General features: G+C 47.7%; 1 long non-coding RNA gene across 1 annotated transcript in view; it reads right to left on the bottom strand.

The window, feature by feature from the left end:
* Nucleotides 1-8,465: 8,465 nt before the first annotated feature.
* LOC116542096 overlaps nt 8,466-20,138 on the bottom strand; it is a 47,509-nt gene continuing 35,836 nt past the window's right edge. Inside the window, exons 2-3 of the long non-coding RNA XR_004265062.1 lie at nt 17,112-17,334; nt 8,466-10,044 (exon numbers count right to left, since the gene is read on the bottom strand). This is a non-coding gene — a long non-coding RNA (uncharacterized LOC116542096). The remainder of the gene's footprint in view (nt 10,045-17,111; nt 17,335-20,138) is intronic.

Here is a 20,138-nt window from a genome sequence, read left to right as displayed (position 1 = left end):
GAGGCCCAGGGCTCATCTACCCTGACTCCTTCCCCACATTCAGTCCCCAGGCCTAGGAGGCCCACAGGGGGATGTCCAAGGTCCCCCACTATCCGCTGCCCACACACTTACCACAGCTGCCCCTCCACTCACACACACACACCCATGCACACACTATCCCATGCTTTTCTACCTTGGCTGCACCTTCAGGGATATAACATTGAGCAGACATCCCTGGGAATCCTGCAACCATGATGTCAGCCAGAGGATGCCCGGGGCAGATGGGGCGGTAAAGGAGGCTCTGGATCACCTGGCCTCCTCACTCCCTCTCCAGAAGGCAGGAATGCGGTCCTCATTAAGGGTATAGCTCTCTGTGCTCTGGCCTGGCCATCACCTTCCTACTTGGAAGACTGACCTGGCCGCTGGGCTTGGTGACAGCTGCATGCCAGGTGCTGAAGCTGCATTGCCCCCGGCCCTGCCAGGCTGTCCCAGCTGGATTCTCTGGGCAGCAGAGGGTGAGGCAGAGTTAAGAGTGCAAAAGATGTCCTGGGAGAAGCATATGGGAAGGAAAGGTGGGGAGTGGAACTGGGCAGGGAGTGGCCCATGCAGCTGAGACATGATCTCTGCTAGGCCAGAGAGCTCTGGAGCAGGGATTTGCCATTAGGAGAAACCCTGCCGGACAGGAACAGTCATGCCCTGGTGACACCACTCTGCTTAGTCAGTGCCTGGGGGCTGCCTCAGGAGGAGTGGCATTGGCTAGGAGGTTAGCCCTCAGCTAACCACACCTCTGGTATCTGGGCAGCAGCGAGTACTTTCTTACAGGGGTCCTAGGCAGTGCGTCTCTGTGCCTGCCAAGAAAGGCAAGATGTGGTTACAACTATTGCTCTCATTATAGCAATAGTTCATGAGTCTGCAACTCTGTAATGCATAGAAGACGTCTTCATATGCTATATGCCTTCATATGCCCCATGGAGATGTGGGACACACCTGCCCCAGAAGGCCGGGGACAGAGCTAAGCGGTGGATGAGAGGCACGCAGCAGCAGAGGACAAGGGCGTCTCTGGCTAGGGATCAGCACAGAGCCCCGTGCAGGAAGGGTCAGGAGATGATGACCAGTCATGGCAACACCCTGGACTGTGGCTGCAGGACTGAAGCCCAGACCCTGGCCCTTTCCAGAGGCTGCCAGGAGCTTTCTTATTCTGTCATTTCTCTTCTGTCTAAAACCATGAGAGCCTGGTGCCGTCCCAAGTTCACTTCCTCTCCATCCCCATCATCTCTATTTGGAGCGTGGAAGCAGGACACACTGGCCCCACAGCAGGGCTCTTGTTTCTTACAAACAGCCTGGGCCTTGTCTGCCCAGCCCGGGGGTGCTCATTATGGAGGCAGGGCTGGCGACGCGGCGAGTTACCAGCTAAACCCAAACCACCCTGGTCATACACAGCAGGAGGAGCTGTTGTTTTTGGCCTGAGGCGTCGGCTCAAAAGCCAGGGGTGATTTTGGTCACACGCAGCTGTCGCAGGCCTGTGTGCTCCAGTTCTGCAGGCCCAGTTCAGCGAGCAAAGTGTACGAACTTCGGCTTGAGGGGTAGACGGAGGCAGGGCTGGGAGGACAGGCCTTGCCGGGCACATGCAGTACCCTGGACGGCACTGCCCTTGGCTGCCTTAGGAAGGAGGGAACTGAGGGGGTGCACACAACCCCTCAGAGAAAATCCTTGTCTCCCTCCCGCAGAGTGGTGTTGGGCTCGGGCCTGGCCCCAGGCTGAGGGTGGGAAAAGTTCAGCCCTGAGATCCGCCCACATCGGGCACGGACAGCCAGGTTGCTTCGCTGCTACCGCTTCTCTCCCCTCTAATTTGGTTCCTTTGGTAGCCCACAAAGTTGGAGCAAGAGTTATTTTCAAATAAGAATCTCTTGTTTACCAAGTATAAGCTTCCATTCCATTAGAAAAAAATATAGGGCTCCTTCATTAAATTTCCACTGGAAACCTGGCCTGTATTTTGAAGCAAAAGCATCTTAAGAAACTGAGTTCCCTGACTCTCTCCCTGCTCTGCCCCATCTCAGCAGGCTGACACAGGTCCTCCACAGTCCTTCACACTCTGCTGTGTGGGTGCTTCTGGGGCCTTGTCAACATGCACATTTGGTTCCAGAGTTTGGGAGGCCGAGATCCTGCAGAGGTAACAAGCTCTCGGTTAGATCTAACAAGCTCTCAGGCAATGCCCACGACGCTGCTTCACAGGCTGCACAGTCACAGCGGCCTCTCCAGAACTGCTGTGCAAAAGGTCATCTGCCCAAACCCCCAGAGGCCAGTGTCTTCATGGTGCTCCTGATGGAGCCACCAGCTGCTCCCAGCCCGGCTGCCACACAGAGAGTGTGGCATATAGCACAGGCTGGGAAGGGCCACCCACTCCAGGCTTCACCAGATCATGGGAGACTCCAGGCTAGCAAAGTGATCCAGGGAAAGAAGAAAGGATGAGCAAGGACAGAGCTGGAGAAAACCCAACATCTAAGCTACCAGCAGAGAAAAGGTGCCTGCAAAGGAAATGGAGAAGAAGCATGCTGGGAAATGTAGGGAGCACCTGTAAGGAGGTGTCACCGTGGAAACCAAGGAGGAAGTGGTTCACCCTCCAGTGTTGCAGAGAACCCATGAGAGCTCGATGCTGGAGGGTGCTCCTTGGGTTGAGTTCAGCCATAGGGGGCTCAATCACTGTGCTGTAGTGGCTCATTGGGAAAATGGAGTAGAAGAAGCCAGTGAGCAAAGGAAGGAGCTGGACATGAGAGAACAGGGCAAATCTGGGCTCCTTTTTTTTTTTTCAAGAAGGAAGAGCAAGTCAGGAACCAACAACCAAAAAGGGATAAATAAAGAGAATGACAGGAACAAAAATGTGCCACCAAAGTCCCAGTAGGCAGTCCTTAAGGGCATGGGCACAGGGAGCCATGTTGAGGGTGACAGATGGGTGGAAGAAAGTGTCCACTGCTCCCACTATGGCTTCAGGCTGGAGACGAGGCAGTGTTGAGGTGAAGGAGCGTGGGTTCTGATGGCTCTGGTTCCAGGCATACACCAGTGGTCTGATGTTCTCCAGCAGCATCAAACGGGCCAGGTATCAGTGCTGAGAAAGGCGTGGATGGGCCGATCCATGGCTGGGATGTTGCCGGGGCTTAAACCAAAGGAAAGTAAAGCAGGAGAGACGTGCGGGAGAGTGGCTGCAGTGGTGGTCAATGGGATCTAAGCAGGAGAGGAGCAGATGAAGGCAGTGGAGATCCAAGAGGCAGTGAGTAGGCAGAGGTAGTGATGCTCTGGGAGATTCAAAGCTGTGTGTCCCAAGTGACTGACTGAGACGGTTAGAAGGGAGGAAGTTCTGTAGTAAGAAAGAACATTTAGTCCTGGATGATGGCATAAGCGGGCAGCAGAGAATCAAGCACAATCATTAGAAGTGATCAGGCAAGAGATCATTGAAGGAACTGAAGTCCCAGAGGGCAGAGCAGTCACTCCCAAGGCTGGCCACCCAGGATAATGACTAAGAACAGAGCTCAGTGGAGCTCATCACCTTGTCCCTGAGATGTGAACCCATGGAAAAATCACATTCTTAGTTCAGCACTCTCCTGTGTTGATGAATCGCCAGACATGTGGTGGTGACATCTGAGACTCCTCCTCCACCAACAGGGAGAGACCCAGAGCTGGTCCCCACAGCCGGATACAAGGCACTATGGTCTCTGGGAGATGCTCCAGGGTGGCAGCCTTGCCTTCCCAGGGCAGGAGCTGTCTCTGAGGACTGGTCTTGTCTGCCCCAATGACCCAGCAATGAGGCAGATGCCACGAGCACACTCAGGGCAAATGAGGGCTGAGACATCACGTAGGGCTTCAGAGCAAAACAGAAAATGCAACGCAGACGTGTGCAATCCCCATGAAGGGAGGGATTCCTGTACCTGTTTCTGTGGACAATTCGATGATTTATGTCTCCTAAATTCCCTTCAGTGGCACCATTAGGTCCTATTCAACTCCATGAGTGTTATACACATTATTTTATATCTTCACAACAATGCTGAACATGAAAAGTGTGAACTGGTTTACCTGTATTTTTATGTGGACAGCTTTGTTCATCTAACCAGCAAAAGATGTCAGTTTACTGATTTACCCTTTCTCTAAACATGCCCATTCAAGTGGGACAGCTCTAAACCCGCAAGCAAAGAGCTCATTTATACCCCTACCTCGTGTCATACTCAAAAACCAACTCAAAATCAGTCAGCACCTAAATATAAGAGCTATAACTATTAAACTGTTGGAAGAAAATATGAGAAAAAATAACAATCATAGTTTTGGCAAAGGCTTCTTAGATATGACACCAAATATATGAGTGACAAAAGAACAAATTAGATAAATTGGACTTTATCAAAACTTAAAACATGGGTGCATCAAAGGGCATTATTAAGGATATGAAAAGGCAAGCAGTGGAATGGGAGCAAATACTTGCAAATCATATATCTGATAAGTGCCTACTATCCATAATTTATAAATAATTCTTATAACTCAATAATAAAAAATTTTAAATGGGAACATTTCTGAATAGACATTCTCAAAGGAAGCTATAAAAATGGCCAATAAGCAAATAAAAAGATGATTGATATTGTTCGTCATTGGGGAAATGCAACCTAAAACTACAATGAAGTACTGCTTCAACTGACTAGGATGGCTTGAGTTAAAAAGACCAATAATAAGAAGTGTTGGTGAAAAAGTGAAGAAGTTGAAACTCACATACGCTGCTGGGAGAAATGTAAAACCGTGCAGCCATTGTGGAGAGTAGTTTGTCAGTACTTCAAAAAGTTAAAAGTAGAGTTACCATGTGATCCAGCAATTCCACTCCTACTCATATAGATAAGAGAAATGATAACAACATTTGTCCACACAAAACCTTGTATATAAATGTTTATAGCAGGATTATTCATGATAGCCAAATGGTAACAACCTAAAAATCTATCAAAGGATGAAAGCATGCACAATTTGGTTAATCCATAAGATGGAATCCTATTCAGCTATAAAAAAGGAAAACCCTTGAAAAGGTTCATGGAGGGGCATAGAAAACTAAGTGCTAAGTGCAATTATGCTAACTGCTGTAAGATATCAGACACAAAAAGTCATATGTTGTGTTTATTTTTATATGATATATCTAGTATAAGCAAATCCACAGAGATGGGAAGCAGATTAGAGGTTACCAGGGCACGACAGGAGGTGGGATGGGGAGTGATAACTTTGTAAATACAGGTGTTTTTGTAGGGTGAGGAAGAAGTTTTGAAACTAGACAGCTGGGAGTTGCACAGTATTGAGAACACATTAAATATTACTGAATTATGGACTTCAAAACAGCTGATTGTATGTTATGTGAATTTCATCTTAATTTTTTAAAATGTAATTTTTAGGTTATGCTTAAAAGGGGAAGCAGGTACTTTTAAGTTAATTACAGGAACACATTTATCTCTGACGCTCAGGATCCCCAAAATTGGGTAGCTGCAAACTAATGCATGGTTTCTATATGCCATATGGAAAGTTCCAGATCCCTCAAAGGCATTTACTGAATACAATAACTAAATAAAATAAGTGGTGGGGGGACCCAAAGGAGAGAGAGTGGAGAATCGTAAGAGACAAATCTCTAGCTTCAGTTAGTGATTCCTTGGAGGGCAGGTAATAACAGAGAGCAAAGATTCATGCCCTTTCCTATGAACTTGCGAATGGACTCAGGTATATCTGAGCTCTCAGAGACTTTGACTGCTGGGTAGAGGGACACTAGGCACTGAGGAATTTGTTATGGCTTCAGCTTAGGGACAGGTCGTAGGTGGCAGGTAGCCAGTGCTTTTCTTTCACCTCACCTAGGAACATACATATCTGGGCACACCCCTGCTGTCTGTGGCATCTGGGACAGGGAGGATATCACCACTTATGCTTGTTCTGCAGAGCTGCTGCTCAGTAGCCTTCATCCCGCTGACTGAAGCCCATGCCCACTCTCCCTAACGGCCTCCTGACCCAGGTCTGCAGAGGTCACTGCACAGTGGCCAGGACTCTGCCACTCCGCGTTCTCTCCACGCCTTCAGCATCATGGCCTCCAACAAGGAAAGCCCGATCACACAGCAGCGCAGAACAGCCAAGCAGAGGCCATGGGCAGCATGGAGAGGGGCTGCGTAGGGATGGACAGCAGAAGAGAGGGGGAAAGGGGGATTATAACTCATGCCTCTGCCTGGTCAATTCCCAGCTGAGGGCAGGAGACTCTGGCTGCAAGCAAAAAAGTTCAAGGCAGGCTCTGGGCATTTCTGCAGGGCAAGGTGGTGAGTGAAACCTCAAATCAGTGCCCCGGCACTCAGCTCTGACAGGGCCATAGCCTGAAAGGCCAGGATTTAGAGGAAAGTGCCAAGGACAAGACAGTAAGTGGGCGCTTAGAGAGGGGAAGGGGCTGGAACTGACATCTTATATTCTCTTAAATTGAGTCTTGTTGCCTCCTTTCCTGAATAAAACATATTCTCCTCATTAATGTTCCATTCACTAAAGATGAGCCCTTGAGAATTTGCTATGGCTCCAGCTCAGGGAGAGGTGGCAGGTGGCACCCCAAATCTCTGTAAGATCTCGTCTCACTCTTCATGTTGACAATGAGGAAAATGAGGTGCAGAAGGAAGAAATGTGCTGACAATAAAAATAAGATCAGAACTTTGCGTTTTGTCCTCCAGGCCACTTCATATTTATTGACACACGTGCCATGGCCTCAAAGCCAGGAGAAGCAAAGGATGCTGTTTGGAAGGAGAGAGGTCTCAGGATGGTGAATGAGAGAGAAGCAATGCAGGAGAACGCCTGAACTCCTACGAAAGGACACGATCCCTATGTGTGTGCCCCCAGGTCCCTCCCCACCATGTGTAATGATAGGGCTTGGGGGAGGTGCAGGAGCAGCGCACGAAGACAGACTCGGCACACCGAGTGCAGGCTCTTGGTCTGTGCATTGCCGTTGCCTTTGGTGCCATGAGCTGCTGGATTCACTCAGGCACCTGAACCTAACTCCTCGTCACCTGGGAAGAGGTAGGCCAGCAGCGTAGGGCCACAGGGAGGAATAAAAAGGGTGACATCATGCTGCTGGCTATCCCAGAGGCTTGGAACAGGGCTGGAGGGATGAAGCAGGCCTAGACTGTGTCCTCACTCACCAATCCATTGTTGATATGGCCGTTCCCTTGTCCCCTCCCTCCTGCTCCTATAGCCAGCAAACCCGGTGGACTCCTCTCCACACCGCAGCATGGAGGTGTGGAACAACCCCACAGACACCCTGTGCCTCCCAGGTCTGGGCAGAGAGCAGCCAGCTGGCCGCCGAGGTGTTTTTCCATGCGGCCGGGGGCCTGCTGTGGCTGCTCTGGCCGGGTGGTGACTCACAGCTGGCAGGACTCTGGCCCGGCGGTATTTTGAGATCCGGCTCCATGATGGACTGATGTGACAGCTTTGTTCTCTCTGGTCCTTTTGATTTGTGAAACCCCCTTTGTGGTTCGTTGGGGATGCTCAGACCCTGCTGTTTCTGGGCTCCAGCGACCACTCACTCAGCTGGGCAGGCGGGGCTGGATGCAGCGGGGGTGGCAGACAGCGAGTGGGAGCAGCAGGGCCCAGCGAGGGCTGAGCCACCACCAGCCTGGGCAGCTAGAGCTGCACGTCCAGGCAGTGTTGGGCTGACTGGGTGGTCGTGGAAGAATGATAAGTGCCTGCTCAGAGCCAGCTATGCATGGCCAGATCACAAACCACAGAGCTGCACAAGAGCTGCCCTGCTGGGCCTGGGCCTGGGCCCAGAGCTCTCTAGAGCATCTAGGGAGGCCTGGGGTGGACCCGGAGGCTTCTGGGGACTTGCAAGGCAGCCAGCCCTTGAGAAAGAGCATTTGGGGCCTGGGATGGCTGAACTAGCCGGAAGACTCAGAGCCGGTCAGACGGGGTCTGTGGGACCTCATTTGTGGCACCTACATTGAAGGCAGGCAGGGATACAGAGAAGAAAGGGCATCAGAGCCAAAGACAACTAACTGGGTTCAAATCCTGGCTCTGCTCTGGCTGGTGCTGGGGCTGTGGGCAGCTTATTTGACCTCTAATCCCTCACTGGGAAAATAGAATTATAATACCCATCTCTCCAAGCTTTGAAAGGTTTCATGTGAGCATTAACACACACAGATGTGCTCAGAATTCTATCTGTTCAGAAAACGTAGTCTCCTCCTCTTCTCTAATTTACACACACACACACACACACACACACACACACACACAAAATCATCCTTCCCGCTGTCTGCCTCCTTCTGTGGTCTCTGAAGTAGGAATGACTTATTCTCAGTTTCTTTCTGGTCAGGTTATCTCTCCATACTCACAGTTTCATGGATTCTTCCCAAGATTGATATGTTCCCAGATAAAGGAGGGCCAGTTTCCAGCCACCTGCCTGAGGGCAGCTGAATTCACACAGACACACACACACACACACACACACACACACACTGCTGACTTCCAACACTAGTTTAGCAGACATAGCTTAACAGGGCATTTTTTGGTTGCTGAAAATTTCATGGTCACAGATGTTCTTTCTAGTTAAACAGCGAGCTGCTACTGAGCAAAGCTTCACACAAAAGATGGAAAATGCAGACCTCAAACCAAGTTTTGCTAAATGAAAGAAGAAGATGGGAACTAAGGAGCTTTGCAGATCCAGCAAGATGTGACATGCCCCAAGGTTTCAGGGTCTCAGCCCCAGAGCCTCCACTACCTGGAAGAGATAGCACTAGAGTCCGTCTTTACAATGCAAAATCTGGGTTGGAAGAAGCCTTATGTGTCACCCTTCCCTAGCCTCATGTGATTCGGGACATCTCCCCAGCATCGGCTAGAGACACGTCCCTCGGGACCAAACCATGGATGCAAATGCACTCCCCTTTGGGCAGCTCTCAGTGCCAGCAAGGCCTAGACTGGTAAAGACCTGTAGCAACTGAACCTTATTCTGCTGCCTGGGCCATGCAATACAGATCTGCTTCCTGTTCCTCAAGACAAGACAAGGACACTTTACAGAGTCCAGAGTCTTCTCATTCCCAGAAAAAACATGAGCCGTCAGATCAGCTTTCCTGGCAGGGAAGAGTCTCAGGGGTCCCATTCTCTTCTGCAGTAAAGGACAATGCATCACTTAACAGCAGGATAAGAGGCTCTGGAAAGTCTCTGGGGAGCCCATGCTGAAAGCCCTCCTCTGGCCTGCCCCTCCTCAGCAGCTGGGGTGCTCTCTCTGGTCCTGCCATGGGCCAGGGGTTGGCCTGGTGTCTGGGAGCCTTGTCTTCACTGCCCAATCATGGTAGCTTTGATCCCACGACTCTCAGCTTTTCCATCAGAATTCAGAGGGCAATAATAGTAACTGCTTGCTTGTAAAGTGCTTGGAGCTCAGAGGAGAAAAGGTGTCAGACAAGTGTAAAATGTTATTACTGGCACAGGCCAGAGGATGGAATGGAAAATCCCAGCAGAAAGTGGGAGCTCAGAGGAAGCCATTTGTCAGCTCCTCTAAACAAATGGATACAGGAAAAGGGGTCTCCCCCTTGAAGCCAGGCAAAGTCTGGGTCAGCCAGAGGGGCTGGAGGAGATGCAGGTGAGCATGAAGTGTCCTGCCTTCTGACATCAACTATTGATTTACAGCCATGCCTTCTATTTCAAGACCAGCTGTCCATCACACATCATAGGTGGGGCTTTCACAGATGAGCCCAGGTACCCAGAGCTCCAAGCCATCAGCTGGGCCCGGGCAGAAGCCTCCTAGAGAAGAGGACTGCAGGAACTAAATCACTGCAGCAGCCACCTGGAAGAACCAGCCCAGTTTTCAAACAGGAGTACATCAGGCAGACGAGCCAGTCAGCATGCGGCCGTGAAGACTGAAGGGCAGATGGAAGAGGTACCAAGCACCTAGATGATGCAATGAAATAAGGAGAACTTTTAAAACGCTCCAATTGCTGTTCTCAGAAACTTAGGAAACGTGGATTCTTCTGGGACTATATCTTCTTAGATATTATAAGTGTGACCCACCATTTCCTGTCCTCAAAGTGATCATCAGTAAATGAACTGAAAGATAAATTCAAGAAAATCTGTCAGAATATAGGGTAGTAAGACAAGGAGAAGGAACTTCAGATTAAAGTGACTCATATATGCTGTTAGGATGAATGAAAAAATATTATAACATTTTAAAACATGAAGACTAAAAATCAGAAACATAGAGACAGGAAACAGCATCACCTATTAATAAATAAGACTGGCATCTCATTAATGAAACTTACTGTGACTATACTGTTGGAATTCCAAAACCTAGAATTTGACAGTTTCACAATCAGAGTGGGAGGTTTTAGCACCTACTGTAACTGCATCAGACCTATCTGGTTCAACTTTCATGAAAATAAGTTGTGAGTTGTTTTGCGGTCACCATGGACCGCCCCCCCAGACAGAAGGTCATGTAGTCTGAGCATGCCCAGTGAACAAGTGGGCAGTGTAGGTGGAACCTAAGTGCTGGGGCTGAAGAACTGGGACTGAAATAAAAGCAGATAGGCAGGACGCAGGATCCAATTAGATGAAGCTCTGGTATCGTGCCCTGGCAGGATCCAGTCAGATCATGCCTCCTGGCATCACCTCATTGCAAGATCTAATCAGATCACACCTCATTACCCTGTGCTTATGAAGCCTGACCCAAATCCCTGCTCGAGGAGACAGATTTGAGAGTTTTCTCCTGCCTCCTTGCCCGTTAATCGGCAATAAAGTTTTTCTTTTCTCAAAAGCTGGTGCCAAGGCATTGGCCTCTATGTGAACTGGGCAGCAAGCCCATTGATTGCTTGGTAACAATACCATGTTCCTAGATGGGAGGACTTAATATTACTAGGATACCAATTCTCTCCAAATGAACACAAATATTAGATTTCTCTCCTCGACTCTTGACAGTGAAAGCTTGTGTATGAACAATTAAAGACTCCCATGGAGGACTTTGAATCTGAAACGTGTGCTGCAAAGAATCAGGGGGTAGTTTAGAATTCACTCTAGTTACGGTGATGGTGATGGTGATGGTGATGGTGGAGATGGCAGAGGAAGAGGTGGAAGGGAAGTGTGGGAGGTGCTGGTAGTCTGCGGGTGGTGGTGGTAGAGGAGCCAGTGGTGGGGGTGATGGGGGGATGGCAGTACCCAGCACCCAGGGTCTAGTGGAGACAATGGCAGCAGAATCAGAACAGCCTGTTGGCAGCAGGAGTCCAGGGCAATGTCTCCAGCGGCACCATTTGGCTTTTTATGGCTCTGTCCAAGGGTTGTTTCTAAACACTGCAATCTCTTACTAAGGCATCCATTATCCTTCTAATAAGTCCCTTTGCTGCCTGTGTTTAATAAAGTGGATTTCTATTGCTTACAACTAAGAACTGGCACAATGAGTTTTCCAATCTTGAGTGAAGGTAGTATTTTGTAAGCAAGGCAGGAAACAAGAAATATTGTTTTAAAAGTAAAAGACTGACTAATTCAGCCACAAAACTTGAAACAACCCAGTAGGAAAAGTGAAAGGGCCAAGTTCTTAAGGTTCGCAGCACAGAAGAAAGAGGAAGGCTGGTAAACACAGAGTAAGATGCTCATTCTCTCTTCCAATGGAAACAGTGAAATACCATTTTTCCGTTTAGATTAGAACAAAAATACATAAATGATACATAATATCCAAGGTGTCACTGGGTAGGAAAATGGGGTCTCTTACAGAGCACTGGGCAATGCAAAGAGGTGACATTTTCAGATGAATTGAAGGATAGCTCCCAGCATTCAAGGTGGGATTTTCCTCTACTCAAAAATGTTATTTCTCAGCATTTATCCCAATAGAAATACTTGGACAAAAGCATGAAGATATTAATAGCTGACTTATTTATAGCAGCCCCAAACTGTAGGCAATCTAAATAACATCAACAGGGGATGATACTTACTTCCAAAATAATTAAAATATGGGACAAAACAAAATATGGACAACTGAGGAAGAAGTAAAAAGTGTTTAATGGAACTATATTCTTTTCTTTTTTTTTTTTTTTTTTTTGAGTCGGAGTTTCGCTCTTGTTGCCCAGGCTGGAGTGCAATGGCGCAATCTCGGCTCACTGCAACCTCCGCCTCCCGGGTTCAGGCAATTCTCCTGCCTCAGCCTCCCGAGTAGCTGGGATTACAGGCACGCACCACCATGCCCAGCTAATTTTTTGTATTTTTAGTAGAGACGGGGTTTCACCATTTTGACCAGGATGGTCTCGATCTCTTGACCTCGTGATCCGCCCGCCTCGGCCTCCCAAAGTGCTGGGATTACAGGCGTGAGCCACCGCGCCCAGCTTGGAACTATATTTACTGATCTAAAGGCTCCTTGGTTTATCCTTGCTTTATTCTTTTTTTTTTTTTTTTTTTTTCCTTTTTTGAGTTAGGATCTGGCTCTGTCACCTAAGCTGGAGTGCAGTGCCACGATCTCAGCTCACTATAAACACTGCCTCCTGGGATCAAGTGATCCTCTCATCTCAGCCTCCCCGGTAGCTGAGGCTACAGGCATGTCCACCCTGACAAGCTAATTTTTCTAGAGATGGGGGTCTTGCTATGTTGCCCAGGCTGGTCTTGAGCTCCTGGGCTCAAGCGATCCTCCCACCTTGGCCTCCCAAAATTCTGGGATTACAGGCATGCACCACCTCGCCCAGCTGGTTTATTCTCTAGTGGAGAAAAAAAAAGCAATTGCAAAGCACCCTATATGGTATGGTCCAGTTTCTCTTTTAAATTTGTTTTAATTGCAAGGAAGTGGTTACATTCAACCTAGACTTTATACACCTCTGTAGCAGCAATATTGTAAAGCCAGCATGTTTTACTTTTGCAATTCCTAAGCAAAACTAAAAGTCAGAAGGAATTGGAGTCCACAGGAGATACCTGTTGGGGTAAATTTGTACCAATATTTCTTCACTGTCTTGAATCATTGTGAGCCCGTGGGGGTCCTAGCTAGCCTTGGTGCAGGCTGGACCTTGGACTGTGCCCTCTGCCTTCCTGCTGGGGGAGTTAAAGGAGGACAGGAGGAGGCATGAAGAGTGTCTGGTTTCATCCCAGGGCTTCAGGAAAGTCCCTCCAGAGCCTAGATCAAGTTAATAGGAGAAACACCGCAAAGCGTAATATAGTTACCTACATTGTAGACAGATGAAAAGGTATTTATTTGACCCAGTAAGTACAATCTACCATGCCTGTGGCACATCTATTAGAATATTACTGGGGGGCTGACTGCCTGACAGCTGTTTGATTTATGGAGCCAAAGTCGATGAAAGACAAAGTCAATACAACTACTTTTCAGTCTCACTTTCCAATTCATTTCGTAGAGAAGGTGAAAAGATATGGCTGCCTATAACAGGATTGGGTGAAACTCAGGAACCTCCTATGGGATGTTTGCATGTCTGTGACAGTGGACATTTCTGTCTTCCATAAGGGGACTTCCATCTGCGGCGGGTCCTGAGGCAGGAGCGTAGCTCTGTCCTGAACTAAATACATATTGTCCATGCTGGGAGCTTTCTAGGCGTGGCTCAGGGGGATGGGTGGAGCTGGCTTGTCCAGGAGCCTGATTTCTGAAACGTGATACACAGCTCCTGTTCCCAGTGGGCTGACCTGCCTTTCAGAACCTGCAGAAGAATGTATTTCCAAGAAATGAGGGACTAATCTGCCTGCCTCCCACTTGAGTGTGACACCAAGGCTGAAGGCAAATCCCTGCCGGAAGACTGGGACGTAGTGGGCTGGGGCGTGAAGTAGATTTGGGCTCAAGCCGTAGCTTTGAGTAGCGTTGGGAAAGTCACTTCCCTGAACCTTGTTTTCCTCCTCTATAAAATGGGCACGATATTATCCTCTTCATGGAGATATTCTACAGATTCATTGAAATAATGGATTTGTTTCCCAGGGCTGTTGTAAGAGAGTACCACAAACTGGATGGCTTAGACAACAGAAGTTTATTGTCTCACAGTTGTGGGGGCTGGAACTTTGAGGTCAAGGTGCTGGTAAGTTTCGTTTCTTCTGAGGGCTGTGAGGAAAAAATCTACTCCAAGGCTTTCTCTGAGATTCTGGTGGCTTATTTCTATGTTTGGTATTCCTAGGTTTGTAAAAGCTTCACTCAAATCTCTGCATTTACCTTCACTTGTTATTTTCCTTCTATGTTTGTTTCCAAATTTCCCCTTCTCTCTCTTTTTTTTTAAGACAGAGTCTTGCTCTGTTGCCCAGGCTGAAGTGCAGTGGCACAATCTGAGCTCACTGCAACCTCTGCCTCCCAGGTTCAAGCAATTCTCCTGCCTCAGCCTCCTGAGTAGCTGGGATTGCAGGCATGCACCACCTCGCCCAGATAATTTTTTGTGTTTTCAGTAAAGATGAAGTTTCACCATGTTGACCAGGCTGGTCTCAAGCTCCTGACTTCCTGATCCACCTGCCTCAGCCTCCGAAAGTGCTGGGATTATAGGCATGAGCCACCACACTGGGCCCAAATTTCCCATTTTTATAAGGGCACCAGTCATATTGAATTAACAGCCCACCCTAATGACCTGTAATGACCCTATTTCCAAATAAGCTTCCATTCTGAGGTAATAAACATTAGGACTTCAACATATGAGTGAGGAGAGGCACAATTTAACCCAGAGCCAGTGGCGCATGTAAAGTGACTGACATGGCATATCTCCTGAGTGAATTACAGCTCCCTTTGTCCACAAAGTCGCCTCTTGCCAGCATCTGGGTGGAAAGAGGCAACGAAGGTGGAAGAGGGAAGCCACCACATTTCTTAGTGGGTTCTCTGAGTTGGGATCACCCATCCATGCTGCTTCCGCCAAGTGTCTCCCACTCCATGAGCCCATCCATCAGCTCCTGTGGTCAGCGGAGAGCAGCATTTCCCCGGAGCCCAGGGAGCTCTCTGCTGTCGTTTGCTGCTAAGCCAATGCTTGCTGATGTGTGTCCTGATTTCAGAGTGTGTCTGCCTCTCTCATCCTGTGGCCATGCTATGGTTGCTGAGAGCAGGGACTGCCACTCCTTTGCTGTGCACCCCTGACCCAGCTGGGGTCTGGCAGAGAAAGTCTCTAGTGAGGGTTTGAAGGATGTAGGAATGAAGGAACAGCAGCTTCAATAGCAAGGTCGTCATACATTTCTTTAATATAGTCGCTGCCTCAGCATCCATTTTTATGCCTGACATAAGCTGATTGGAACTCAGTTGTACCCAGTCACCTTTGGACTCAAAACTTCCTCTCCCCATGTGGTTATTCCTCATCCCACTGACCCAAAACCCAATATCTGACTATAATAAAACCAAATGGTCATGCCAGCATCAGGAAAATAAGGCCCCCCCTTCATAGGTGTTTTCTTTAAACCAGCCAGTCCACAACCCCAGAGGAAAGCCTAAGAATAATGGCCATGGGCCTTAATGAAAGCATAGTCCCACAGGTGTTCTCCCTTCCAAAGCACTGGGTAAGCTGCCCGCCACCTCCTGGCTTCCTGTAGGCCTCCAGTGTGTAATCATCTGCCCTGAGGCCTGTGAGTGAAATGCTTCCCCTGTTTCATGCATTCTGGTTTCACTTCTTCACTGCATCTAACCTGACACACACATCCGAACCTAATGTCCCCCATCAGGGCTCCCCTAGAAAGTGGTTATCTGGGCTCACGGCCACTCTCAAGAGACACCACAAGACCAAATGGAAAGAAACTGTAGCAATACAAATCACAACAAAATTGAAACCTGTTCAAGTGTTTGCCTCCCACCCCCCATCCCCCAGCCATCTCTCTCTAAAAGTTCCTCAGGCATGTGCAAAGAGATCCTGTCTCTCTGGGCATCAGCATAGAGGCCCACTGCGCAAGCCACCAAGTACTTGGCTCAGGTGATAAACCAAAACCCATTAAAGCTCTGTGATCCTCGAAAAGGACACAAAGACAAATGTATGTAGAACAGGGCCCAGGCTGACCTCAGTTGCCATGAAAGATAGCAACATGCCATCAGCAACTGCTCCCAAGCAAAGTGGCAGGCACTGGTCATAGAAGAAGAGACTCAGGGCTTGGAAGGCTGCTGGGGAGGCCTTGGCTCCTGCTCCGTCTATCTGTGTGTCTTGGGTTTCAAATATGTATTATAGAAATTCCAAATATCACTCAATCTCAGAACCTCCCTGTCTGAATCTTAAAAATTGGATTAAAGGCACCTCCCCATGTATAAGAATTGAGGAAAAAAATGACTGTAGATTTGTAAAAAGTAGGGTTTGCATGGAAATCTTTACTTTGCACGGGCATTTCTGCAACATGCCGCCTTACAATACCACCAACAGAAGTTTCTTCATTATCCTGGGAGGTTACTCCAATACATTTTGCATCACTTAGCACTGTGAGAAACTTTCTCACCCTGTGTTTTATTCAGTGATGTTGTGAACTGAATGTTTGTGTCTCCCTCAAATTCCTGTGTTGAAGCCCTAAAGCCCTAGCCTGCATTGGTATCGTATTTGGAGGAGATTTGGGGAGGTAATTAGGGTTAGATGAGGTCTGAGTGGAGGCCCTCATGTTGGGATTAGAGCTCTTATAAGAAGAGACACCACGCCTTCCTCTCTCTACCACATATGGACCCAGTGAGAAGGCAGCTGTCTGCAAGTTAGGAAGAGAGCCTTCACCAAATCCGACCATGCTGGCACCTTGATCTCACATTCCCACTCTCCTGAACTATTAAAAATAAATTTCAGTTGCTTAAGCCACCCAGTTAGTGGGATTTTATTATGGCAGTCTGAGCAGACTAATCTGAGTCAAAATCTATTTGTTATTCTTACTCATTAAGAATTCAATGATTTTCTTATAATGTTCAAATGTAATGAAAAACATTAAGAAAGAAATAATTCTCTTTAAAGAAATATCTAGGAGAGAAAAACAAAGCAGCTATTTTTATATTTTATGGCTGAGCTGTCTAATATGGTGGCCAACTACCACATGTGGCTACTGGGCACTTGAAACGTGGCCAGTCCTAATTGAGATGTGCTGCACATGAAAATTACACAACGGGTTCCGGACTTACAGCAAAAACAGAACATAAAACTCACAATTTTTATATTGATTACATGTTAAAATACTAATGTTTTGGATCCATTAAGTTAAATAGCACATACAATTGAACTTAATGTTACCTGGTTTTCTTTTCTTTGATGTGGCTCTGAGAAAATACGACACATTTGGCTCATATTTGTGGCTCGCCTTTTATTTCTATTGCACAGCGCTGGTCTAGAGTCTGAAGCAGTAGACAAAGCCTGGGCTTTTGAGTCAAGAAGCTCTGCATTCCCATCCAAACTCTGTCATAACCAGCTTTGTCAACATGGGCAAATGACTTCACCTCTGTGACCCTCAGCCTTCCTGTAAATGAAATGGGGAAAAGAACATATTTTACAGTGTCATAGTAAAGACTACCAGTGGTGATGAAATCAAGTGTGTAGAATCCCTAACAGGAGTTTGCTACCCAGTAAAAACTCAATAAATTTTTGTTTCTAACTCCCCAGTTAGTAGGAAGAGAAAACCATGCTGTCAACACTCTCCTAATCAGCACCAGCTGCAAGCCTAGTGGCTTTTAAAGATGGAGCTCTGAGCATCACGGACAGTGAGAAGAAGTCAAGGAACACCAAGAAAGTTGTCAATATTATTCTGTTTGAAAAGTTTAGTTTTGGGGGAACATCTTTCAATGTACCTGCTTGCATTTCTTTAAACCTTGCTCTGCAACTTGGCCTATGTCCTTAACCAGCAGGGAATTGTGATGGGTCAATATTGAATCAATGCTGTTGTGTTTTGTAAACAAGTCCCAGCTGCACAGAGCTTGTTCCTCTCCCATCCTCCCCATCCCTCACACATACCTTGGAAGCTCCATGTGGATCTTCCCACCTCCCAGTTCACAAGCATCACTATGCCTGGCAGCAACCCCAGGAACTGCACCTTATGTCATGATCACAGAGATCTGTTGGAGATGATCAGTCTCTACAGTGCCAGTCTTGTAGGTATAATTGAAATAAAATACAATCACGGGACATTGAATATGAAGAGAAGACTAGTGTCTTGACTTGGTGGCCCAGATATTCATATTAAAGGCCTGGGGGTGGTCATTGAGTGAAAACTGGGTCTAAGAGCGTGGTGGGCTGTGGCTGCCCACACTGCTCAAGGCTGGAGTATGATGGAGTCTGGAGGGACAGGGTATCCAGCTACTGGAACATGGGTACCAGTAGCTCCCATGGAGTGCTGGGGTTAGATAGAAGACTCATGTAGTTTTCCATCCACATTCTATGAGGGAAAGGGACTTGTCCTAGGAAGAGTGAGCAGATAGGATCCAGGTCACATGGAAACAAGTAAAGGGAGAGTAGTGTTTAATCCGGAAAGAAGACAGACACTTGGGACATCTCAACACTGGACCCACTGCATGCAAAGAAAGTTCTCACCTCACTCTGCTGGCTCCTTTGGGTGGGAGAATGGACAGTGGGTGGACTTTCTGAGAGACAGATGCTTTGTTCCCATAAGAAATAGGATAATTATTTAACTACTGTAGGTCGTTCCTTATTCCTAAAACGATTCAGAGTAAGTGAAAAGAACAAGGCCATCCACAAGTGAAACACACTGTTTTGCTAGGCTGTGATCTGTGCCTCTGGTAGTGGCCAAGTAGTTGTCACCTGTGTCCAGCATGGAAATCTTTGTTGAGGGTGGACTTCCAACCCTGGGCATGGAAGTGGAGCCACAATTCTTGCATGACAACACTGGGACTTTCCCATGAAGCTCAGCTACACAGGCAAATCCGTGAGGCTGCAAAATTGGCTTGGAACCCTTCTTTCTTCTAAAAAATGTGTCCTCCTGTAACAAAGTTCACTTTCCTAGCCCTTGACCAGGCCCTGGTGACCACAGGCTCCTGGCCTCACCGTCAGGCACGGGGACTCCCAAACCAACTCTCTCCAGTGTTCACATACAAAGGAAAATTAAAGCCAACAGTAGAACATGCAGCATCTGGAGTGGGAGGACGAAGTGGGAGGCAGGTTGGAAGAATAGTCCGATGCCCCTGGGGGCCCCTGGGGTGAGGAGGAAGCATCCTTCCTGAAGCAGCTTGTGCCTATCCCTGGCTGGGATGCTGCTGTTTTTGCCAGCTCTGCCTAGGCCCTGGACTAAGTAATTCCCCCAGGATGGGGTCTGTTTGGGTAGAGTGGGAGGTGTTTTCAGTGTTGTTCATTTGCAGTTGCCTTTGGGAAATGGGAAAAAGTGAGTCAGACACCGTTCTTTGAACCTGGGAGACCCGGCTGAACTCTGAGGAGACAGGAAGGCACACTCATTAGTCACTGTTTCTGTGGGGCCACACTGGGGAACAAAGGCTGCTCACATGTGTTGGCCTGACAGGCTTTCCACGGGTGGGGACCAGCATGGTCAGGGCAACAGCTTCCAGTGGAGCTGTTTAAGCCTAGGGAAGCACCCGCAGCCCAGGATGCTCTTCAAGGCCCTCACAGAACACTGCTGCCCACAGCCCTCACCAAGAGAAGCGCATAGAGGGGAAGCGGGGAGGGGAGGAGGAGGCTTGTGGTTTAGCTCATAGTCAGACTCAGACCAGTCTGCTGGTCTTGGACAAGGAGTTTTGTGAGCCGAGAACTCGTGCTGCTCTCCCTGGGCACATGAAAATTAGAATCCTAAGGCGAGACTTTCCCTTAGGAAATCAAGAACTTAAACATTTAGATAATCTACATTGGGAATGACCCTAAAGAATTGATCCTGGGTTTTTAAAAAATACGTGAAAATGGTGACTTCAGTGTTATTTGTAACAGCCGAAGCTTACAATAAACTAATTAACCAAAAATAGAGATTGGCCAATTAATCTACTGCATGTTCTCAGCCACGATGTGTGATCTTTAGGAAAAATTTGTAAGCACATGGGAATATGTTTATGCATCCAGTAAAAAATATAATATCACAATATGAGAGAGTGCAATTCCATTCAAAATAGCAAAGATATGAAATCAACCTCAATGCTCATCAACAGTGGACTAAATAATGAAAATGTGGTACATGTGCACCATTAAATACTATGCAGCCATAAAAAAGCACAAGATCATGTCCTCTGCAGCAGCATGGATGTAGCTAGAGGCCATTATTCTAAGTGAATGAGCGCAGGAACAGAAAACAAAATACCGCATGTTCTGACT

Source organism: Sapajus apella, unplaced genomic scaffold, assembly GCF_009761245.1.
Source record: "Sapajus apella isolate SASKATOON/1434 unplaced genomic scaffold, GSC_monkey_1.0 scaffold161, whole genome shotgun sequence".
Lineage (NCBI taxonomy): Eukaryota > Metazoa > Chordata > Mammalia > Primates > Cebidae > Sapajus > Sapajus apella.
The sequence above is the reverse complement of the archived record's forward strand: the minus strand, read 5'-3'. Positions and strand labels throughout refer to the sequence as shown.